We start from the raw sequence: 27,385 nt of genomic DNA on the forward strand, positions 1-27,385 counted from the left end.
AACTTTCATTATAACATTTCTGTATATAAATGCAATACTTGTACAAAATTTTATATCGATATCTTAATTTAGTAATGATTTATGCGGGTTTAACTGGGAGGTATGACCAATTATGGACCGATCCAAAAAAACTTTCATTGTAATATTTCTGTATATAAATGCAATACTTCTACAAAATTTTATATCGATATCTTAATTTAGTAATGTGTTATGCGCGTTTAAGTGATTTTCGGGAGGGGACCTTGTATGGGAGCTATGACCAAATATGGACCGATCCAAAAAATCTTTCACTGTAATATTACTGTATATAAATGCAATACTTGTACAAAATTTTATATCGATATTTTAATTTAGTAATGAGTTATGCGCGTTTAAGTGATTTTCGGGAGGGGACCTTGTATGGGAGCTATGACCAAATATGGACCGATCCAAAAAATCTTTCACTGTAATATTACTGTATATAAAAGCAATACTAGTACCAAATTTTATATCGATATCTTAATTTAGTAATGAGTTATGCGTGTTTAACTGATTTTCGGGAGGGGACCTTGTATGGGAGCTATGGCCAATTATGGAACCATCCAAAAAATTTTTCCTCTGAATAAATTCTATTGTCATAAAATTTTAATTTCTGAAATTTTGTTAAGATATCGACATTACGACGGAATTTATTAACAAAAAACCAAATTTCCGGGAATTTGTACTTTTGTATGGGTGGTATATGAAATTGTGGACCGATTCTGACGATTTTATGCAGAGGTTAAGCTTTTGTACGGAAACGAATGTATGCCGATTTTTATGGAATTATCTTGCATAGTTTTCGAGAAAATTACATCAGAATGTGTAAAAAATGCCTATTTTTTCGAGGTTGTTTCAAATTTTGATTCATAACTTTTCCCGATGTGAACCGATTTTGCCCATTTTCAATACCAAACAACTTAGGAAAACAAAGAACATTTTGAGTGAATTTGGTTAAATTCTATTGCTTCGTTTTATCGTGAGCGTGTTTTACACAAGGACCCAGAATATATATACTTTGTTGGGTCTCAGATAAATATTTCTTAGTGTTACACACGGAATGACAAAGTTATATATACCCTCTATCACCACTGATGGTGGTGGAGGGTATAAAAAACGAATTAAAGAACAAAAGATATCAACACAACTATGAAAAATGAGTGCCAGTTAAAATTCCTTTCCTCCTCTGTGCCAACAAATTGTCACAACTTTTCAGCACCCACAGCAGAATCCCTGACTCCAAAAGGCGGCAAAACATCAGCCTATCGAAGAGTCGCCAGCAGGAATTAATGAGTGGAATCTCAACAAATAACGGGCGGACTTTCAATAGGGGGCTTGGCCGATGAAGTTTCCAATAAGTTAAAAGCACGGGATGCAAAAGATAAATACTTGCTAAACATTGTCTGGAATTTATCTTCAGCACAAGATATGGCAATAAAAATTATAAGAAACAGAATAAAACAGTTTTTAAACACATCACAAAGTTAAGTGGAGACATAAAAGTTCTGGAGAGTGAAATCCATGAAACGAAGGATGAAGCTACTAGAGTTGCAGCCATAGCGAAAATTCTTTCGTCACTTGATATATTTGAAAGAATTCAGAATGATCTGATTGGGACAATATTCAATGCTAAAGGAAACTTTCTCAATGAAATTCTGCCAATAAAAATGTTCAGAAAACAAATTGAACTTATCAAGGGGAATATAAATAAACATTTACGGGTGCCAACGGAAGATCCACTCAACAGAATTATTCACATCAAATGCAACGGTGCTGAAGCAAGGTCGTGACATTATATCATCTGTTTACCTGCTTTCGATTTTCCGACACTACCACCAACGTCGGAGCTGATGAAACTGGTCGAAGAGGCACAAAGAAAAAATAAGAAAATTGTAATAAGTTGTGATGCCAACTCCCACCATGTAGCTTGGGGTAGTACATACACCAATCGCAGAGGACAAGCTCTCATGGATTCCCTTAATACTAAAGGCTTGATCACATTAAACTTAGGTAATAAATCTACCTTCGTCAATAGAATCAGAAAGAAGTGTGTTAGTTGAATCGATCGAAGACAGCTGCCCTCTGCGAGAGCGGAGATCAGCCCTTGGTAAAATACTTCGAAAACTATTTAACCGGGCATGTAGTAAAAAGGCCGCAGTATACTGAGATGAGTATCATAATAAACTGGAAATTTTTCTGTGAACATGTAGACAGTGTAAATGACGTATCGAAGATAAAAAATACTATCCAAAACTTATGTCCAACCGGAATCTATGGTCGATGACACGTGCAGGAGGCTAATAGACTTTCATTTCCACCCGGTATATCGAATAACATAGATGAACCGATATTGGAAGAAGGGGAGGCTAACACGGAAATTGTAATTACATCTGATATGGTTAAAGGGGCAATCAAGAGCTTTGCGGGACAGGTTTCGTATATGTGTCTAAGATATTAAATGGCAGGATATAAGGGTAATATTTATACCTAAGCCAGGGAAACTTTGCTATGCGACACTTAAGTCTTATCGACCGATAAGTCTTACGTCCTTCCTACTTAAAACCATGGAACGGATAGTATGGTTAAAAGCAGTATACCCGTCAAAGACCTAAAATTTAAGCATGTTAATGTAATGGGACGATCGGTGGAAAGCGCCTTAAACGAAGTTCTATACTACATAAGTGCATCCTTTGATAGCAAACTATATACACTGGCGGTATGTATTGACATCGAAGGCACCTTCAAAAACGTCCACTATTTTATGTTGACCGGGTGCTCCTTAACTGGATCAACCACATGCTGGATTAGCTGCGAGAAAAAGGTATTTTGCGGTATACCACAGGGTGGCATTTTGTCACCTATAGTGACAAGAGGACTCAATGTTAACCCGGCAAAAACGAAATCTGCTTTTCACAAGAAAGAAAAAAATTTACGTATACCGAACCTTGCTTCCTGGGCAAGAAGATACCAGTGACAGAATATGTCGGAAACTTAGAAATGCTGATGCCAGATAGAATGTCTTGGTCAGGAGGAACATAAGAGCAAATACTAGTAGGAATCCGTTGTTACACGGATGGCTCTATGGTCTGGGATTCAATTTGAAGATCCAGAAGCAGAAATATACCACCGTTTACCAAATCATAACACAAGCTTCAATGCAGAAGTGCGAAAAAAATCGGAATTCTTAAATTGGATTAGCATAAATATGACGCCCGCAGTGCTTAATATATTTACCGACAGCCAGAAGGAAATTCGGGCTGTCGGTAAATATCAGGTGATAGAACTAAATCTAAGACCGTATTGGATTTGTAAGAAAGCTTTAGCTGAATACTCCAGGGCCCTACAGGGGTTAGGTCAACATCACATCATAAGGGTATCAGCTCACTCGGGAGTAGTAGGTAACGAAAGAACAAATGTAATAGCTTTATAGGGAAGGGAGCTCTGGACAGATAACCTGACAAATGCAAAACCATTCGACGCAACAAAAATATCGCTGAACTAAAAATATGGGTGAGTGAATCCCATAAGGACTCTTGGAATAATAAAACAGTAGGTAGAACCACGAAAATGTAAATCTGTTCAGAAGACAAGAACTTAGCTATGTGTAAATTAATATAGATATAAGAGGTCAAATATTATAAAATTTTTTTCGGGCAATGCAAAGTTATTGGAAGCATTTATTATATTTTATAATATTAGATTATTAAGAGAAATATAGTAAAAGAGATCAATATGATAATAGTTGTATGAGAATTTTAGTTAAATATAATATTTTTTACTAATAATGTATTTTTGTTGAAAATTTTACTGAAAACTGAAAATTTTTTCAGTAACCAGTAAAGATAAATTGAATACTGAAATGTGTAATGCAGTAAAATTACACTGCAGTATAATATATGTCTAATTTAATTTTTTAAAGTTTAATAAAAAAAATTCAAAAAAAGTACCAGTAAAAGAACGAAAAAGTACCAAAAAAGTCTCTTTATTATTAATTTCATGTTTTGATGTTCAATTAAAAGAGTACCAGCTGAAGAAAGAAAAAGTACAAAAAAATATCACTTGGTACTGGTGTTCCAAATAACACCCCATTAGCATATTGTGTGTTTCTCAATCTAAATATATTATCTTAATTCGTTCAAATAAAATCAATTTATATGTCTAATTTAATTTTTTAAAGTTTAATAAAATTCAAAAAAAGTACCAGTAAAAGAACGAAAAAGTACCAAAAAAGTCTCTTTATTATTAATTTCATGTTTTGATGTTCAATTAAATGAGTACCAGCTGAAGAACGAAAAAGTACAAAAAAATATCACTTGGTACTGGTGTTCCAAATAACACCCCATTAGCATATTGTGTGTTTCTCAATCTAAATATATTATCTTAATTGGTTCAAATAAAATCAAATTTCCCGTTTTCATCCTCTTTTGATACTTTTTTCCTCTACATTAACGAAATAATTACTAGAGTTTGCCCCGCGGAACCATTGAAGTAAAAATTGCATACACATGCAACAAAATAAAATCTTATTTTTTGTAGTTGAAATCAATCAATTACCGTATTATTAAAGAAAATGTTATATATGAATTAAAATCCCGAAAGAAGTATAAAATCTAAGTTTTCAAAGTTATGTAAACTTAAAAAAACAACGAATATTTATTCGTTACTAGCTCATACCCGGTGTGCTTCGCTAACCCTATCAAAATTAAATACATAATAATCAAAAAATTATTTAATTGGTTACTAAATTATAAAATTTTTCTTAAAGGTTTATTATAATTTATCTTGATAACAATATATTTCATTTAAATTCTAAAATAATACATGATATATTTACTTCTTACTTGCTAAAATTTAATATAAACCTTTAGTCTTAAAGAATAATTCTAATTCTAATGCCTTGGGATATACAATATTTTTTTGTACCCTCTAGTATAAATAAAAAACCCACTTAAAGATTTTGAAAAATACAACCACAAAAGTATTCCAGATTAACAATATGTTACATATGAGAGATGCCAAGCATATTATTGCAAGTTCGCCAATTTCTATCTATCTATGAAAAATTTGGATTATCTAACAGTTTTCCAGATATACGACATTTTGTATTTAATTTATATATATGGTACCAAGCCCATACTGAAATTCCGCCCGTTATTTTCTAAATATTCACATGAATGTCAAAGTTATTCATATAAAATTTGAGAATTCTAGCTCTAATAGTTTCTTAGATAACTATTTTTTCTATTTAATTCATGTGGGGGCTTCAAGCACCCCAGATTACAGTCCGCCCTTTATCCTCAAAAAGTTCAGATGAATATTAAAGTAATATAAGCAAAATTTTAATGAATCTATTTCCATATTTTAATAGGTAAACAATATTTTGTATTTTATTCATAGTCCCCATTAAAATTTCGCTTGTTATACTCTAAATGTTCAGATGAATGTGAAAATTCTTCAAGTGAAATTTAATGATTCTATCTCTAACAGTTTCTCAGATATGAGAATTTTTCTATTTTATTCATATTGGCGTTCCAAGCCCCCTCAGGTTAAGGTTTGTTTTTCTTTTAATGTTTAGATGAATATTAAAGTTCTTCGTGCTATATTTTAAGGATTTAGTTGTATAAGTTGTATAAGATTCTTGCTGTAATAGTTTCCAACATAAACGAATTTTTGTATTTAATTTATATGAGAGGTATCACCCCTCCTAATGCTAGTTATTCCACATTTTATCCAAAAATAATCATATTGACACTAAAATGGCCTCTAACTGTTACATTATCTTAAGATAAACGAATTTTTGTATTTAATTAATATGGGAGCTGCCGTGTAAAATTTTAAGATTCTAACAGTAACAGTTTCCAAGATAAACGAATTTGTGTATTAAATTTATATGGGAGGTGCCACGCCCCCTAACGCTAGTCGCCCACTTTTTATCCGAAATAATCATATTGGCAGTGGATCCTACGAAAATTTTAAGATTCTAACTGTAACAGTTTCCAATATAAACGATTTTTTGTATTTAATTTTTATGGGAGGTGCAACGCCCCCTTACGCTAGTCCGCCAATATTTTATCCTAAATAATTATATTGACACTAAAGTGGCTCCAACAAAATTTGAAGACTCTAACTGTAATATTATCACATATATACGAATTTTATATTTTCTTATTGTGGGCGTGGCTTCTGGCCTACTTGAAATTTCAAAATAAAAAGTATTTAATTTTGTAATTATTTAATGAGTTACTAAATTATAAAATTTTTCGTAAAGGTTTGTTATAATTTATCTTGATGACAATATATTTCATTTAAATGCTAAAATAATACATTAACGATATATTTTTTGTTCCCTCTAGTATAAATGAAAAACCCACTTAACGAATTTGAAAATTACAACCACAATAGTATTCCAGATTAACAATATGTTACATATGAGAGATGCCAAGCAAATTATTGCAAGTTCGCGAATTTCTATCCATCTATGAAAAATATGAATTATCTAACAGTTTTCAAGATATACGAAATTTTGTATTTAAGTCATATATTTGGTGCCAAGCCCCCCACTGAAATTCCACCGGTTATTTTCTAAATGTTCACATGAATGTCAAAGTTATTCATATAAAATTTGAGAATTCTAGCTCTAATAGTTTCTTAGATAACTATTTTTTCTATTTAATTCATGAGGGGCTTCAAACTCCCCAGATTACAGTCCGCCCTTTATCCTCAACAGTTTCAGATGAATATACAAGTAATGTAAGCAAAATTTTAACGAATCTATTTCCATATTTTCCTAGTTAAACAATATTTTGTATTTTATTCATAGTCCCCATTAAAAGTTCGCTTGTTATACTCTAAATATTCAGTTGAATGTCAAAATTCTTCAAGTGAAATTTAATGATTCTATCTCTAATAGTTTCTCAGATATGCGAATTTTTCTATTTTATTCATATTGGAGCTTCCTCAGGTGAAAGTTTGCGCTTTTTTCATAAAAATGTAAAAAATGTTGTATAAGATTCTTATTGTAATAATTTCTAATATAAACGAATTTTTGTATTTAGTCCGCCCACTTTTTATCCCAGATAATCATATTGACACTAAAGTGCTTCCGACAAAATTTAAGAACTCGCCCACTTGAAATTTCAAAATAAAAAGTAGCCTATTACCTATATACTTGTATATATTCCTTTAGATATTAGCTTTTATACATTTCAAGTTTTCAATGTTTTGTGGAAGTGTACAACTCCAAAACATGCCTCGAAGAAACACCATTCAATATGGTAGTATCATTATTTTTATATACCAATGACGTCTAGGCTGTATGCCACTATAACATTATGGTCTAACTCAAAAATATCGATATCTGTTTAAATATTGATTACTATGATCAAAATAAACCGAAAATTTTTGACTTACAGTGTTATTGTAATGGGCAACATAAGCGTGAAAGTTACGAATAGTAAAAACTGAAATCTAGGATGACGTTTTGTAAAGGCATGTTTTGGAATTGTATACCAATATAATGTATTGAAAATATAAAATATATTAGTGCTAATATGTACATGAATGAATACTAGCCAACTTTGTCGGAAAATATCGACCATAGTGGTACGAAAAGGGACTTAAGATCCATATAATTCAATTAGAAACTGAAGAACGACACCAAAAATACATCTTGGAACTTTTAAATACAGATCCTTATAACAAAAATTATTATTTTTATATACCTCAAGGGGGTATTAAATTCTAATATTAATGTTTGGTTTTATTTCTGAAAAAAGGCATAAAATGCAAATATGGTAAAAAATCGCCATTTTAATGATATTACTTGGAAAGATGGTACAAATGCTCCAAAATTGTGGAACAAATGGACCAAAAATATATAATTTCGCTTGATAGTAAGCTCTTAACACAATTTTAAGCAAAAAAACAATCGATTATAAGTTTTTTGTTTCGTATAATATGGTCATATATGAAATACAGAAAAAATTCGAATACTTTTGTGAGGCAATTTTATGGACTTTTTTAAAAAAAAAGGTAAATCAATTAAGGTAAATGTAATTTTTCCAAATTTTAAGGAGTGTGATATTATACCTTAGGACTTTCTATACAGTATAACAAATTTAATTATTCATTTCACACACAAAAATATTGTTAAATTGTGTTTCTTTTCAAAGTACAACCAAATTCGAATACTTATGTGGACATGAGAGTACAATGATTTATCATTTCTTGTTATTTCGCACTTTTATTTATACAAGTGCAAAATGTAGTTCATGTGCGAGAAATAAAGGAAATGAAGGAGAAATTACAATGAACTTTTAAGAAAAATTTATAATTTAGTAACTAAATAAATATTTTTTTGGTTATTATGTATTTAATTTCGATTGGGGTAGTGAAGCGCACCGGGTATTAGCTAGTAAATGTATATGTTCAATTAGTTTGAATAAATACCGTTTAAGTTCTTCAACTTTTGATTTTAGCTCACTATCCCCCAAGTTTTCTTAATGTATCCCAGTTTTTAATTAAGTCCTATGTTTAAAAATCTGCTAATTCCTCCAGCAACCAGCCATGCCCCTTCATGAACAGTGTGTCGAAAAATATGTCTATATATATATATCTGTATATCCTAACAAAAAGTTATTACTTACGTTTTTTTGTTTTTTTAATAAAGTAAAAATACCGTTTTTGGATTTAGTATAAAAAGTCCATCTTTCTGGTTTATGTTGTATAAATTAGTAGATATACTATAAAACTTTTTATGAAATGTTTGAAAGAAAACGTTAATCTTCTATATATGGTCATATGAAATCCAAAAAGCCCTAGGTTAGGTTAGATTGATAGGAAGATGCATACTACATCAAATCCGAAGAAATACACCTAGGCCACTAACGGGCCTGTTGTGCGCTCCACAGTGGGGCAGAATAAGTGGTGCCATGTGTACTACTTCAACCAAGGCTCTGGACACGTTGCTAGATATTCCACCCATTGAAACATATATAAGATATGAGGCGGCGCTTACAGCCGAACCTCTCTTTACTTTAGGCGAACTGGCCAAAAACGGTTATAGGACACGTCAGCAAAGTATACTGGACACATTGGAAGGTTATACACATTCATCAAACGCGCCTGATCGCATACCAGACACAGAATATGTCGGATACTTTGAAACGCTAATTCCAGATAGAATGTCTTGGTTAAGCGGAACATTTTAGGCAGAAGTACGAGCAATAACGGAATGTGTAAATTGGGTTATTATAAATATGGCGCCTATAGGGCTTAATATATTTACCGTCAGCCAGAAGGCAATTAGGGCGATATCAGGAGATAAAATTAAATCTAAGATCGTATTGAATTGTAAGAAATCTTTAACTCAATACTCTCCCAGAAGTAAGGTTTACATCATATGGGTACCAGGCCACTCGAGAGTAGTCGGCAACGAAAGGGATAGCTTTAAAGGGAAGGGAGCTCGATGTAGTTAACCTGACAAACTCAAAACCATTCGACGCAACAAAGCTTAATTAAAACAAGTCAGATTTCTATATTCGACTGTGCCGAATCTTATATACCCTTCACCAAGTATGTTTTAAAAAAGAGTATTTATTTTGTATCTCTGCACACATGTCACACATAACATACACACAAACAAATATAAACTATAGCAGAAAGAAATATTAACCGTTGTACTGTACTACCACCGTTAAACTGTATTACCACCATCAAACAAACATGAGCTGTATTATCACATTATTGGAAGTTATGTTATTCCGGAAATAACATTCTTAACCAACACTGATTGGAAGATTCTTAGGAATTACGTCCAGGAAACTGAGTTTCTAAACATGGAAATATAATACATTCAGTGGAAATTTTTTGGAAATAAATCTGGTATTTCTAAATGGCTGATCTGATCGGGACAAAATTTGGCATGAGCGTAGCCAAGGAGTATTCAAGTTTAAGTTTTGAAGATGAACCCCGCAGATGCCCCAGGGACGGAGCTGTGGCGGCTCAAAGTACGACATGTCAAATTTTTAAACTCGTGCCATTTTTTGTTTTTTACCCAAATACAAAGATTTTTATATTTTCTGAAAGTGCTCGACGAGATCTTGAAAAAACATGCTTGAACATATAACTTATCTCTTATAATATCCGAGTTATAGGCATTTAAAAATTTAGTGGTACAAAATTTACCATACCTTGGTCCGCCTTTTTTTGAATACCGGGCGTAATTTTGGACCAAATGAACCAACAAAATTTACAATAATATACAAAAAATTTCAGATCAATATCATTTACAGATCCAAAACTATACGTTTTTTAATTTGAAATTCAAAAAATTTTAGATTTTTGCCGTTTTTTGCCCAAAATGTGTCTTAACTCTTTTATTAATAAAATAAAATTTTCTTTAAGAACATATAACAATTTTATAGTTTTCTAAAAGGTATCTTTACGCAGAACGCTTTGGCGTAAAAAACTTGTACTATTTTTTGAAAATGTTGCCACTGCGTTCTTCCAAATATGACCTATTTGTTATCAAAACTTCAACTTTGGGCAATATGTTCTAAAATCCCAAAGCTGGGATCAGAAAACTGAAAGCAGTTTTGGAAACCTCAATATTTTTTCTATTTACTCCAAAAGTATTTTCCCAGCCCTGAAAGAAATGTGGACCCTAAGGGCAAAAATGTAAAAAATCCCATTTTTGGGATTTTCATTCCTATTTTTGGGAATTGCGGGATGCCCTTTGACCTTTTCAATTTTTTTTTTGTATTTTCTTATTTGAAATGACAAATTTAACAAGCGTTGATTTCATTAAGTTTTGTTCATAAATAAAGATTTTGTCATATATTACATATTTGTTAAATTTCTAAAATTATGATTTATATCAAAATTTTAATGGGGTCGCAGATAGCTACAACAATTTAGTACATATTTATCCCTTAATATCCTTTTTTAGTTAGATATGGAAATTCTCGACCCTTTACAAAAAATTTCAAGCCAATATCTCAATTACATTCAAAAATATGTTCATTTAAATCTGTATCCTTTAATTTCATATTTTTCATATTTTAGTATTAAATATGACAGAACATGTTTAAATCTTATATTTACCTATTTTCTATTTGTTTGCTTATCCTTATAATTGAAATATACAGGTAATGATAATTTTGATTCATTCACTAATAAGAAATATTAATGACTGAATTACAGGTTATAGTAATATAGTCCTAAATGTTAATAGGTAGGCAGTTCGTAATTTTTTACTTTGGAATACCTGTATCGGAAATGACAACAATTGGTATATAAGTAAACTTCTCAGATTTTAAGTACCATATTTAATAAATCTACAATGAATAATAATAATATAACATAACTTAATACAATTAATTCTTACAACCTACTTATATAGTTAATTCCTAACACTACTTATTTTCTATAAAATAATCTGTCATATCGGTATACATATCCAGAAGTAATACAAACCCATCTTTTTCGCATAGTTGAAAGAACAGGATCAGAAGATAGAAGTAAACTATTAAAAATATCTTCATTCTGTGATTGCCTGGAGCATTTTCTTGAGCTGAAAAGTTGAACATGCTTAAAATCTCGATTCCTCGCTTCCTGGGCTTCTTCTGTTAACTCTCTAAGTGGAAGAATATTCGATTCAATTATTATTTGACCATGACACAATACTTTGTGTACTGTTGGTGTTAGTTCCCTCCATGGATACAGAGATACAAGTAATTTAGAAATTTCAGATGTATATTCCCCTAATCGGTTTCCATTAATATTATGTTTACCATTCAGTGCCATTAAAATAGTGTTAACTCTTCGAAGCAACACCTTGTCGATTCCAGTTATTCTTGAAGTAATTTCAAAATCACGAAAAAACCTTCTCGCCGTATTACCGTCATTTGTACTACCGCAACTTGGAAGTGTTTGTCGATATTTAATACCATCTGAACTTTAAATTCTTCTTGGATTCTGCTTTTTTCCGCAGCTCTCAGTTCTTTCGATTCTTCATTATTTTTTGTTGATTTAGTAAGATTCTCTGGCACCCTTCTATATTTGAGGTCGTATGCTATGTGTAATATGTAATCTAAAAATCGTATTCTGGCATGATGTGGTGAAATTCCGAAAGACAGGACTTCTTCATTAATACTTCTGCTTTGTTTATATTTGAGAATTGCGACTTTTTCTCATTACATATTGAGCATCTCCAGAAGGAAAAGTTTCTGTTATGGCTGACCTTTCCATCAATCATTGTTAAGCTTAGCTGATATGATACTTAATAGAGAATCTTTTTTAATATACCACTAAATCTTTTGTTGTTTTCTTTGACTCCTTTATATATTCAAATCCAATGGTCTACAAAATTTTTTTGAACCCGGAGTTATATTGATCCATATATCTTTAAATAAATTTCCGATGCTTGACGATGATGGATTAAGGGAATATGAACGAATTCGTAATGGAACTAATGATGACATAAATACACTTTTGTAGTCTGCTAATGTCCAAGTTCCACAAGCTTGTTTGTATTCTGGAAGTGCTGATAAACCGTCACATCCCCACTTACACATTAAGACAACATCACAGTTATGAATTTTCCTTAGTTGGTCTTTTATCTGACACAATTATTGATGCTGTGTTTTCGAGCAAAGATGATATATCAATACAAGCTTCCACATCATTAACAGCAATAGGTAATGGTAGGATAGTTTGTTTTTTCCCTGAAGAATAGTTGCAATATGTACGGCATCCATAGGTTGGTTTTCCTTTTTCAGCATTTGGTTAAATGTATCAGTAATTTCCTCATTTGAGATTGAAAAAAGTTTTTGTGTGACCTCCTTTTTATGACCTTGAACATAAGTCTTCGTATGACTTGCAAGCGCTGATGTGTTGTAAGTTAGATTTTCGTAGTAGTTTCCATCCAACTACAAAATTTTAATCGAAATTTCTTTTGATTTCCATCCACAGACTTACTTTTTACATCAAAAATTTTAAAAAGTTTTCAATTTTTGATATGCCTGTTTTGTCTACTTTTCTACTATATGTAGTTTTTATATAATTTGAAATGTCTTCAATTCTTTCTGGCCCTTTTGAAGATACACTCCATAAAACGGAACACAACTCTTCGTACTTTAATGTAATCTTCATTGTAGATTTATTAAATATGGTACTTAAAATCTGAGAATTGGTATATATTCTTGTCATTTCCGATACAGGTATTCCAAAGTAAAAAATTACGAACTGTCTACCTATTAACATTTAGGACTATATTACTATAACCTGTAATTCAGTCATTGATATTTCTTATTAGTGAATGAATCGAAATTATCATTAAGGATATAAGGATAAGCAAACAAATAGAAAATAGATAAATATAAGATTTAAACATGTTCTGTCATATTTAATACTATAATATGAATAATATGAAATTAAAGGATACAGGTTTAAATAAACATATATTTGAATGTAATTGAGATATTGGCTTGAAATTTTTTGTAAAGGGTCGAGAATTTCCATATCTAACTAAAAAAGATATTAAGGGATAAATATGGACTAAATTGTTGTAGCTATCTGCGACCCTATTAAAATTTTTATATAAAACATAGTTTTATAAATTTAACAAATATGTAATATATGACAAAATCTTCATTTATGAACAAAACTCAATGAAATCTTCAACGCTTGTTAAATTTGTCATTTCAAATAAGAAAATGCAAAAAAATTAAAAAGGTTAAAGGGCATCCCGCAATTCCCAAAAATAGGAATGAAAATCAAAAAAATGGGATTTTTTACATTTTTGCCCATAGGGTCCACAATTCTTTCAGGGCTGGGAAATTACTTTTGGAGTAAATAGAAAACATATTGAGGTTTCCAAACCTGCTTTCAGTTTTCTGATCCCGGCTTTGGGATTTTAGAACATGTCGCCCAAAGTTGAAGTTTTGATAAAAAATAGGTCATTTTCGGAAGGACGCAGTGGCAACATTTTCAAAAAATAGGACAAGTTTTTTACGCCAAAGCGTTCTGCGTAAAGATACATTTTAGAAAACTATAAAATTGTTATATGTTCTTAAAGAAAATTTTATTTTATTAATAAAAGAGTTAAGACACATTTTGGGCAAAAAAACGACAAAAAATCTAAAATTTTTTGAATTTTTAAATTAGAAAACGTATATTTTTGGATCTGTAAATGATATTGATCTGAATTTTTTGTATATTATTGGAAATTTTGTTGTCTAACTAACTAATTGAGTCCATTTGGTCCAAAATTACGCCCGGTATTCAAAAAAAAGCTGACCAAGGTATGGTAAATTTTGTATCACTAAATTTTTAAATGCCTATAACTCGGATATTATAAGAGATAAGTAGTATGCCCAAGCATGTTTTTTCAAGATCTCGTCGCTTTCAGAAAATATAAAAATTTTTGTATTTGGGTGAAAAACAAAAAAAAAATGGCACGAGTTTAAAAATTTTACATGTCGTAGGTACCCTACTTTGAGCCGCCACAGCTCAGTCCCTGGGGCATCTTCAAAACTTAAACTCGAATACTCCTTGGCTACGCCGACGCCAAAATTTATCCCGATCGGATCAGCCGTTTAGAAATGCCAGGTTTATTTCCAAAAAATTTCCATTCTGCCCCACTGTGCGACATATCAATTATTTCACAAAAAAAACTGTTGCATAGTTATTTTTTGAAATTTAGAACTGCTTATTTTTTAATTGTGTTATATTTCCAATTTCATAGAAAATATATTCAGAATTTTAACTGAATGGTGATTTCAATTTATTAAATGTAGTGTTTCTAAAATCTGTTTCCAATTTTCTCAACCAATTGCTTTTATTAGGTTGATATTGAAATTCCATGTTTTCAAGTTTATTAATGGCTATATCAAGTCAATATGTATAATTTTTTTTTTATTGTTTATATATTGTATTTCTTTGAATATCACAATTCGATTTTATTTGTATCTTCTTTTTACTTTTCTACGCGCGATTTCAAAATCAAAAGTTTACTTAAATTTCAGAACTAAAAGAATTATCGAGAAAATTTGAGACATAGCAATTACATTCCAAGAATGACAACTATGTAGAGCACTTGTTTTACAATTTGTTTAGGAAAATCTTTAATTTTTAAGATATTGTATTTTCTAAAATATACAAATTAAAACACTTAATAAATGTTGTTAATTTTTAAAAATTTATATGTACAATTTTGTGAAATTACTAGAGTTTTAGTTGACAATGACTTAAACAACTTAAAATATGAGTGAATTCTCGAGAAAACTTATGCGTAGTACATTTCATTAGACATTTGTATAAAATATATTAAGTAGTAGGGCTCTATAGTTGAAACGAAAAGTCGACTCTTTTTGTATTTAGTTAAAAGTCGACCTTTCGACTATATGTATTTTATAAATAGTCTTTAGTCGGACTTTATCCGACTTTTTTCTATACTATATTCGACTTTTTTGACTTTTTCCGACTTTTTTCAACTTTTTTCGACGTTTTCCTACTTTTTCCGACTTTTTTTGACCTTTCGAAATTGTGAAATTACTAAATTTCAAAATCAAAAGTTTATTGACTTAAACAAAAATATTTAATAAATAATATGCATTTAGGAAAATATGTCAAATGAGAAAAGTAATTAAAATTTTACAAGAACATTCTCAAGAATCGCTACTATAGATTAATTAATATGTAAACAATAATTTTTATTGATGAATTTAAAGATTTCACAAAAAAGATCAATAATACTAAACTATGTACAAAATATATCAATATAGACTTACATTACGATTTTTTGGGAAATATTTAAGACGTTGTATATTACATGTTAACATATATTATTTCTTTGAATGTCACTCTTCAGTTGCTTATAGTTATTGATAAAATGGTGTGTATCATATTGCTATTTTTAATATTTAAGACTACTTACAAAAATATAATATCTACGTAAAATATACTTTTGTGAAATTCGCAAATTTCAAAATGTTAACAATGGCTTAAAAAATATTTAGGAAACATTTATATATTTATGAAAATAAAAATAGAATACATATTATGAAAAAACATCTGAATAATGAATTTTACAAAGTCGTTCCATTTAGCATGCATTTTAGGGAAATATGTCAAATAAGAAAAAAAATTACAACAACATTCTCAAGAATAAAATCATCTGTAATTTTTTTCAACAATTGTATTTTTAGAGATCTTTTGATTTTAAGATAGTGTATTTTCCATTTTTGGAGTGTTTCTAAAATCTACGAATTAAAAATTAACATTTTTTAAAGGAATTCCATGTTTTCAAGTTTATCAATGGCTACATTTAGTCATATAAGAAAAATATGTAGACAAATTTTATTTGTTTTTAATGTTTACATATTGTATATATTGAAAAAATGAAAATGTTTTATTTGTATCTTCAAAATTAAAGGTTTACTTAAACAATTTCTTAAATAAATGAATTGTCGAGAAAATTTGAGACATATTAATTATTATACATAATTTTCCAAAAACATGGATACTAAATTGGGTGATTTTGTAAAATTAATTGAATTTTATATTAAGATGACTTTCTACAGAAAATATTTAGGGAATATTTTATTAACTTTTAAAATATTTAAGAAAATCAAAATAAAACATATTTAGAAAGCCACATGAATAGTGAAATTCAATGAATTTTACAAAATCGTACAATTTAGTATGTAGTTTTAGGGAAATTATGTTAAATAACAACTATTAATAACAACTTGTCAACTTGTTTGACATTTTTTTGGAAAATCTTTAATTTTTAAGATATTGTATTTTCTAAAATATACTTTATAAATGATGTTAATTTATAAAAAAATCAAATGTACAATTTTATGAAATTACAAATGTTTTAGTTGAAAATGACTTAAACAACTTATAAATGAATTCTCCAGAAATTTTGAGGCATTTCAATTATTTCACAAACTTTTGCCTAGTGCATCATTAAACAGTTTGAGCTCATCATATATTTACAGTAGGAATAGACGTTGATACACGAGCTTACTTTACTTCAGCTACTATAATTATTGCTGTACCAACTGGAATTAAGATTTTTAGTTGATTAGCAACTCTTTATGGAACTCAATTAAACTATTCTCCTGCTACTTTATGAGCTTTAGGATTTGTATTTTTATTTACTGTAGGAGGTTTAACTGGAGTTGTTTTAGCTAACTCTTCAGTTGATATTATTTTACATGATACATACTATGTAGTAGCTCACTTCCATTATGTTTTATCAATAGGAGCTGTATTTGCTATTATAGCAGGATTTGTTCACTGATACCCTTTATTCACAGGATTAACTTTAAATACTAAGATATTAAAAAGTCAATTTGCTATTATATTTATTGGGGTAAATTTAACATTCTTCCCTCAACATTTCTTAGGATTAGCAGGAATACCACGACGATATTCAGACTACCCAGATGCTTACACAACTTGAAATGTAATTTCTACAATTGGGTCAACAATTTCTTTATTAGGAATTTTATTTTTCTTCTTTATTATTTGAGAAAGTCTTGTATCTCAACGTCAAGTTTTATTCCCTGTTCAATTAAATTCATCAATTGAATGATTACAAAATACTCCACCAGCTGAACATAGTTATTCTGAATTACCTTTATTAACTAATTTCTAATATGGCAGATTAGTGCAATGGATTTAAGCTCCATATATAAAGTATTTTACTTTTATTAGAATAATAAATGTCAACATGAGCAAATTTAGGTTTACAAGATAGTTCTTCTCCTTTAATAGAACAATTAATCTTTTTCCATGATCACGCACTTTTAATTTTAGTAATAATTACTGTCCTTGTAGAATACTTAATGTTTATATTATTTTTTAACAAATATGTAAATCGATATTTATTACACGGACAAACTATTGAAATTATTTGAACAATTTTACCTGCAATTATTTTATTATTTATTGCTTTCCCTTCTCTTCGACTTTTATATTTACTTGATGAAATTAATGAACCTTCAATTACTTTAAAGGCAATTGGTCATCAATGATATTGAAGTTATGAATATTCAGATTTTGCAAATATTGAATTTGATTCATATATAATTCCTACTAACGAATTATCAATTGATAGTTTTCGTTTATTAGATGTAGATAATCGAGTAGTTTTACCAATAAATTCTCAAGTTCGAATTTTAGTAACTGCCGCTGATGTAATTCATTCTTGAACTATCCCAGCACTAGGAGTAAAGGTAGATGGAACTCCTGGTCGACTAAATCAAACAAATTTTTTAATTAACCGACCAGGTTTATTTTACGGACAATGTTCAGAAATTTGCGGAGCTAATCATAGTTTTATACCAATTGTAATTGAAAGAATTCCAGTAAATTACTTTATTAAGTGAATTTCTAATAATATAAATTCTTCATTAGATGACTGAAAGCAAGTACTGGTCTCTTAAACCATTTTATAGTAAATTAGCACTTACTTCTAATGAAAAAATTAGTTAAATATATAACATTAGTTTGTCAAACTAAAATTATCAATTTATTGATATTTTTTAATTCCTCAAATAGCACCTATTGGTTGATTAAGCTTATTTATTATTTTTTCAATTGCTTTTGTAATTTTTAATATAATAAATTATTACTCATTTATTCCTTCTATACCTAAATCAAATTTAATTAATAAAACACAATCTACAAATTCATTAAATTGAAAATGATAACAAATTTATTCTCAGTATTTGACCCTTCTTCTAGTATTTTTAATTTATCATTAAATTGATTAAGAACATTTTTAGGAATTTTAATAATTCCTTCTAGATATTGATTAATGCCTTCTCGTTACCATATTTTTTGAAATAATATTTTATTAACTCTTCATAAAGAATTCAAAACTCTTTTAGGACCTATAGGAGCTAATGGATCAACTTTTATTTTCGTTTCATTATTTTCTATAATTCTTTTTAATAATTTTATAGGATTATTCCCTTACATTTTTACAAGTACAAGTCATTTAACTTTAACTCTTACTTTAGCTCTTCCTTTATGATTATGTTTTATATTATTTGGATGAATCAATAATACACAACACATATTTGCTCATTTAGTACCTCAAGGAACTCCAGCAGTTTTAATACCTTTTATGGTTTGCATTGAAACAATTAGTAATGTAATTCGACCAGGTACTTTAGCTGTTCGACTAACAGCTAATATAATTGCTGGACATTTATTATTAACTCTTTTAGGTAATACAGGTCCTTCTATATCAACAATTTTATTAGGTTAGGTTAGGTTGATAGGAGGATGTATACTACATCAAATCCGAAGAAATACACCTAGGCCACTATCGGGCCTGTTGTGCGCTCCTTATCATGAAAAAAAAAAAAAACGGAACTGACTGAATTATTTTTCAGTGTTCAGGAACTCAGTTTCTTGAACGTAATTCCTAAGAATCTTCCAATCAGTGTTAGTTAGGAATGTTATTTCCGGAATAACATCACTTCCAAAATACTTGGATCTAACTTCGACGAATGCCTGACAGTGGCAAAGAAAGTGCTCCTGAGTTTCACTGTCCTCTCCACATGCTCTACATTCGTCTGAATCCGCACGTCCAATTTTATATAGATGTGCACGTAATCCTATGTGTCCACTCAGAATACGTACCATCATACTAACCTCAGACTTGCTCATTTTGAGGAGATTTCTCGTCTTGCTCTCATCAGGGTCACCCCATAGAATCTTCGTGGTTCTACCCACTGTTTCATTATTCCAAGAGGCCTTATGGGTTTCTCTCACCCATACTTTTAGATCAGTTTTTGTTGCGTCGAATGGTTTTGCGTTTGTCAGGTTAACTGCCTCGAGCTCCCTTCCTTTTAAAGCTACTACATTCGCCCTTTCGTTACCGACTACTCCCGAGTGGGCTGGTACCCATATAATGTGAACCTTACCTCTGGAAGAGTATTCAGTTAAAGTTTTCTTACAATCCATTACTGTCTTAGATTTGGTTCTATTACCTGATATCGCCCTAATTGCCTTCTGGCTGTCGGTAAATATATTAAGCGCTGTGGGCGCCATGTTTATTCTAATCCAATTTACGCATTCCGTTATTGCTCGTACTTCTGCCTGGAAGCTTGTGTTATGATTTGGTAAGCGGTGGTATATTTCCGTTTCTGGGTCTTCAATATAGAACCCCAGCCCCACTTTGTCCTCCAATTTAGAGCCATCCGTGTAACAACGGACTCCTACTGGTACTTGCTCCAATGTTCCGCTTGACCAAGACATTCTATCTGGGATCAGCGTTGTTTTTATGCTTTTATTTATAATTTGTTGAGGAAATTTTCAGAGGTAGTCTCAGATTTTTACCCATATCTCAGTTATTTATAGACCGATTTTGCTGATTTTCAATTTTCTCGAAAGCATGTCTGACAGAATTATTGATGATTTGGATCTTGAAGATATCTGGAGTCTTTAGAAAATTGATTTCAACAGACAGACAGACGGACATGGCTTAATCGACACCGCTATCTATAAGGATCCAGAATATATATACTTTATAGGGTCGGAAATTTATATTATAGAAATTACAAATAGAATGACAAACTTATATATACCCTTCCCACGAAGGTGAAGGATATAAATATGTATGAGAGAATCCCATAAGGCCTCTTGGAATAATAAAACGGTGGGTAGAACCACAAAGATTTTATGGGGTGACCCTGATGAGAGCAGGACGAGAAATCTCCTCAAAATGAGCAAGTCTGAGGTTAGTATGATGGTACGAATTCTAAGTGGACACACAGAATTACGTGCACATCTATACAAAATTGGACATGCCGGTTCAGACCAATGTAGAGAGGACAGTGAAACTCTGGAGCACTTTCTTTGCCACTGTCAGGCATTCGTCGAAGTTAGATCCAAGTATCTTGGAAGTTATGTTATTCCGGAAACAACATTCTTAACCAACACTGATTGGAAGATTCTTAGGAATTACGTCTAGGAAACTGAGTTTCTAAACATGGAAAAATCATACATTTAGTGAAAAATTTTTTTCATGAATTGGAGCGCACAACAGGCCCGATAGTGGCCTAGGTGTATTTCTTCTTAGTTGATGTAGATCCTCCTATCAACCTAACCATATCAACCTCCTATGAACTTAACCATGATGCTAATAATGATCATAATATGATATTATGGCTACTACAACTGCTTTATTATTAATAATGTAGTCTTACAAAAAACCGTAAACTGTTTATTTGTAAGAGTGGTTGTATGGAGAGTAGAGTCAATAATGGACCTATCCTTGCAGTAATGAGTCCACCCCCTATTAGTCAATGATTGGTCGATATATATTTTACGTTTGTGCAAGCCTGTTGTGTAGTGTATGAGAGTGATTCGTGTTTACAAATGCTTGCGGTTTGTTTGATCAAAAAACAAAAAATTTTGATTTTTACACAAACATATTGAATTTTTGTCAATTCATTTGTATTGTTTATATTCATAAATAACCATTTTTTTATAAAATTCATATTTCGAAGAAAAATTTACATCTGTATCTTTGCAAGTCTACAAAAACGTGAAAAAATCGGTGTTTGTACTAGCAATGTTTGTGGTGTGTGTTGAAGTAAAAAAGGTATGTTTGTAAAGCCGCTTGTGTAGTCTATTTGGGCCATTAGGTGTCACATAGCTAGGTTTCCCTGGTTTGGGTATAAATATTTCCCTTGCATCTTGCCATTTAACAGGGGTATAAACCAGTTTTAAGCACGCAGTGAATATCTGTGACAGATGTACGGCTGCAGCTTTATGGGGAGCAAAGCTCTTGATCACACCTTTACCCATGTCAGATATAATAAATATTTCCATGTTACCCTCTCCTTCCTCCAATATCGGTTCATCTACGTCCATTAGGAGGGAGCTCGAGGCAGTTAACCTGACAAATACCAAACCATTCGACGCAACAAAGGCTGAACTAAAAATATGGGTGAGAGAATCCCATAAGACCTCTTGGAATAATGAAACAGTGAGTAGAACCACGAAAATCCAATACGACAAATCTCTTAAAAATAAGCAAGTCTGAAGTTAGTAAGTGGACAAACACGATTACGAGCACATGCAAAAATGGACGTGCAGATTCAGACGTATATAGAGCATGTGGAGAGGACAGTGAAACTCTAGAGCACTTTCTTTGCCACTGTCCGACATTCGTCGAAGTTAGATCCAAGTATCTTGGAAGTTCCGAAATAACATTCCTGATAAACACTGACTGGAAGATTCTTCGGAATTACCTTCAGGAAACTGAGTTTCTGAACACTGAAAATAATTCATTCAGTTCTTTTTTCACGATAAAGAGCAACAGACCCGATTGTGGTCTTGGTGTATTTTTTCAGATACTGAAACAAAATCACTTTTTCCATCCCTGGTTATATCTAATACTTCTTCTCTGATTCTATTGACGAAGGTAGCTTTATTACCTAAGTTCAATGTTATCAAGTCTTTAGTATTAAGGAAATCCATGAGGGATTGTCCCGTGCGATTGGTGTTTGTACTACCCCAAGCTACATGGTGCGAGTTGGCATCACAACCTATTACAATTTTCTTATTTTTCTTTTGTGCCTCTTCAACCAGTTTCATCAGATCCGATGTTGGTGGTAGTGTCGGAGAATCGAAAGGCAGGTAAACAGATGCAAGGAATATATTGCAACGACCTTGCATTAGCACCGTTGTATCCGAGGAGAAAACATATGTTCTTGTGATATAAGATACATGTTCTTGGGCGAGATACTGTATCAGCGTAAAAAAGTTGGAAATTTACGTGATTTAATCCAGAAACCTTGTTGCGAATCGTCCAAGGTACCTGGATTAAAGCTATATGTATTTTACCTGTGTTAATTTTAGCCATCAGAGCGTTGGTAGCTGTCTCGCTCCGATGAAGGTTTATTTGGACAACCTCAATCATGGTCATACATTGTACTGTTTTATAGCGAGTTGGTGATCACCTCCTCACTCTTTGGATTTGACTCCTCTGGGTAGCCTGAAGTTATTAATCAATGCAGTGGGTACTGTTGATGGCTCTGTGGTGTCCTTATAGGAATAGCCGTATTTTTAACAGACACATTCCTAATTCCACAACATTGCCAGTACTTGCTAATAATGCTTTCGGTGTTTTAGTGTCCTTGACGGATCCGGTTTTAACAGCCCTTTCAATCGGCGCCTTCCCAATTTTGGAAAGGACAACTACACTTCCTTCTGGCTTAATCGCAAATTCCTCGATTTTAGGATTTCACTCCTTAATTTTATCAGTAGTGGATACTGAAGGTCTTAGGTTTTTTAGTGTCCTTTTCGAGGCTTGTTGTAACAGGCCTTCCAATCGGTACCTTCCCAATTTTGAATATGACAGCTTTAGAGACCAAGTAAGCCCTACCTTTATTCTTTGCAAGACTAGCCATGGATTTCTGGTCGATACCTATTACAAATAAAGTTCCCTCAGGAGCTCTTATGCTCCTGTAAAAATACTTTAAAGTTTAAAAGACATCCAATTTCAAAAGATGGAATTCCAAATTTGGTATTAATCTTAATTTCAAATGAAGCTGAGTTCCTCTGCTTCGAAATAATATAATTTATTTCAAATCATCAAGATCATCAAAAGTAGTTAAAAGTTTTTGAGTCGAAAATGAAACTTTTTAAATGTAATTTCCAAGTGAGACAGGTAAATAATATAGATAGATAGATAGATAGATAGATAGATAGATAGATAGATAGATAGATAGATAGATAGATAGATAGATAGATAGATAGATAGATAGATAGATAGATAGATAGATAGATAGATAGATAGATAGATAGATAGATAGATAGATAGATAGATAGATTGACAGGTTTCGTTTGATACCAATATAAGCATTATTAAATACATATAAATATTATGAATATTCGTTTGTAGACCTTTAAACTCCTTTTATAAGGACATAAAAATCGGAGTACGCAATTCTGTAAATGGAATCTATTTTCACATGCTTTTTTTCAAAATTGTAAGAAAATTATTGTTAAAAGCAATAATAACATCTAGTTTCCTTTTATTCGAATAACCGATAAGGAAATCACCAACCCGACAGAAGACAGAACAGTAGTGCTCTCAAGGATTGGAAATATGTCTAATAAAAATACTGCTATTCCTACAAGGACACCACAGAGCCATCAACAGTACCCACTGCATTGATTAATAACTTCAGGCTACCCAGAGGAGTCAAATCCAAAGAGCGAGGAGGTGATCTCCAACTCGCTGGAAAACTGTTTAATGGATGACCATGATTGAGGTTGTCCAAATAAACCTCTATTGGTCATAGCTCTTACACAAGGACCCTTCCCGAAAATCACTTAAACGGACATAACTCATTACTTAGTATTGCTCTTATGCACAGAAATATTAATGTGAAATTTTTTTCAGATCGGTCAATAATTGGTCATATCTCTCATACAAGGTCTCTTCCCGAAAATTATTAAAACGCACATAACTCATTGCTAAATTAAAATATCCATACAAAGTTTGACACATGTATTGCTCATAATATTACTGTGAAATTGTTTTCCTATCGGTCCATAATTGATCATAGCTTCTATGCAAGGCCCCTTTCAGAAAAAAAAACTTAAAGGAACATAACTTATTACCAAATAGTGATACCAACAACAAATTTGGCTAATACATACTATATTTGTACACAGAAATGTTATTTCAAAATTTTTTTCACTATGGGTTCATCTTTGTTCATAGCTCCCATTGCTCTTCATAGCACAAATATTGCTCTTACATACATAAGTAACACTTCAAAATTATTTTAAGATTATACTAGGTCCCCTCCAGAAAATCACTTAAATTCTCAATATTCATTACCAAATAATGATACAGATACAGAATTTTGATATTTTGTCTTTATATACATAATTGGTCATAGCTCCCATACAAGGTCCCCTGCCGAAAATCTCTTAAACGAACATTACTCATTATCAAATAAAGCTACTGATATAAAATTTAGCAAAAATGTTAGTTTGGAATTCTATTTCAAGATTTTTTGCGATCGGTCCATAACATGGGTGCGGTCGGTCCCATGCAAGGTTCCTTTCCTTTGATTGAAATATGCTTTTATGTACAGAAATTTTGCTTTTAGATTTTTTTACGATCATTCTACAATTGGTCATATTTCCCATTCTAGGTCCTGCCCCTAAAAGCAATTTAACCGTATTTAACTAGTTGCATAATTTGTGTAGAACAAAATTATATATGTATATGTATTACACACATACATACATGCACATTATTACATGTTCCCAGCAGTTCGACGGGACAGTCCCGAACTGACCACTTAACGTACCACTTGTGGTGGCCACTAGTCACCTGACTACCTAGGTAACCAACCATTTTAACATGGGCTTGTCATACGAATTACTATCATCCAGGTGGTTAACTTTTAGAGAAAATTGATGTCTTTTTCGTATGCATTGACTCTTTATCGAACTGCTGGGTTGTAAAAGCATATCTTAGGGCGCTATATAAAATAAAAAAATGGTGTTGGTAATGTTCAATAAATATTTTAATTGTAACAAATTTAAGATGTATAAATCTAGGGGTTTTTCTATCTAAGACATGAGAAAACAAATATTTGACCAACTAAAAAAGTAATAATATAAAAGTAGCTGGTGGAGGGTATTGAAGATTCGGCTCAGCCAAATATAGCACGCTAACTTGTTTAACTTTATTTCGGAATATTTTTACTTTTTTTGGCAAAAAAAAACAATTTTTACAAAATGGCTCAAAGGGGAGTAGACAAAATATGGCGCTATCCCTATAAATGTTGGTATGGGGAGTTAGGTTAGGCTAGGGTCAAATGAAGCACGATCATTACAAAAATCGGTAGTGCCATTTAAAGTTCTGTAAAACTAAGTTTTGTCGACATTTGTTGACATAATAGATCATTTAAATTAATTATAAGCCCAAAAGCCCTATTTAGGGGATACGTTTGTATGGGGGCTACCCAAATTTCATCAAATAATTGTGGCCTGTACCTTGTGCACAAGGTTTACATGGACAACCAGCCAGACGGACGGACATTGCTTAATCGACTCAGAAAATTATTCTAAGCAGATTGGTATACTTAAAGTGGGTATAGGACATATTTTTGTATGTTACAAACATTAGCATAAACCCAACATACCCTCCCCACTAAAGTGGTGTAGGATATAATGAACGAAAGTATATTAATGAAGGGATGGATAATAATAATTATTGTTGTACTAATAAATATAGTTTTTAGAATTTTTAACTTTTTGAAATCTTTTTTATTTCAACATAATTTGCAAATTATAATAATTAAGCAAAATGTAATGACATATATTTTAATATTTAAAATAAGAATGTGCAAAACAGGGTAAAAAATATTTGCTACTTTTAAACTTTTAAAAAAATATTAGGTTTTACTGATTACCAGTATTTTTCAGTAAACAGTAAAAATTTACTAAATACTGAAAAATGCTTCAGTAACCGGTAAAGATATACTGCATGCAGAATTTTTTTCTTCGGAATTACCTTCAGGAAACTGAGTTTCTGAACACTGAAAATAATTCATTCAGTTCTCTTTTTCACGATAAAGAGCAACAGGCCCGATCGTGGCCTTGGTGTATTTTTTTAGATTTGATGTAGTACACATCCTCCTATTAACCTAACCTAAGTACTTTTAGACCCAAAAAAAAGTACTCTCTGAAATATATTTTGATACTGAAACAAAATCACGTTTACCATCCCTGGTTATATCTAATACTTCTTCTCTGATTCTATTACCTAAGTTCAATGTTATCAAGTCTTTAGTATTAAGGAAATTAAGTATTAGTATTAAGTATTAGTATTAAGGAAATTAAGGGATTGTCCCGTGCGATTGGTGTTTGTACTACCCCAAGCTACGTTGGTGGTAGTGTCGGAGAATCGAAAGGCAGGTAAACAGATGCAAGGAATATATTGAAACGACCTTGCTTCAGCACCGTTGCATCCGAGGAGAAAACATAAGTTCTTGTGATATAAGATACATGTTCTTGGGCGAGAAACTGTATCAGCGTAGAAAAGTTTGAAATTTACGTGATTTAATCCTGAAACTTTCTTGCGAATCGTCCAAGGTTCCTGGATTAAAGCTAATTATATGTATTTTACCTGTGTTAATTTTAGCCATCAGAGCGTTGGTAGCTGTCTCGCTCCGATGGAGGTTTATTTGGACAACCTCAATCATGGTCATCCATTAAACTGTTTCCCAGCGAGTTGGAAATCACCTCCTCGCTCTTTGGATTTGACTCCTCTGGGTAGCCAGAAGTTATTAATCAATGCAGTGGG

The 27,385-nt window shown here is 31.4% G+C and overlaps 2 pseudogenes across 2 annotated transcripts; both read left to right on the top strand.

Annotated features, from left to right (window-relative positions):
* The first annotated feature begins 17,005 nt into the window (after positions 1-17,005).
* On the top strand, positions 17,006-18,441 carry LOC124419342 (annotated as a pseudogene). Its single transcript, XR_006940503.1, has one exon. The product of XR_006940503.1 is annotated as a cytochrome c oxidase subunit 1-like (transcript).
* Positions 17,739-18,441, top strand: LOC124419341 (annotated as a pseudogene). The gene has a single exon (XR_006940502.1). The product of XR_006940502.1 is annotated as a cytochrome c oxidase subunit 2-like (transcript).
* Positions 18,442-27,385: the final 8,944 nt, after the last annotated feature.

This window comes from Lucilia cuprina, chromosome 4, assembly GCF_022045245.1.
Source record: "Lucilia cuprina isolate Lc7/37 chromosome 4, ASM2204524v1, whole genome shotgun sequence".
NCBI lineage: Eukaryota > Metazoa > Arthropoda > Insecta > Diptera > Calliphoridae > Lucilia > Lucilia cuprina.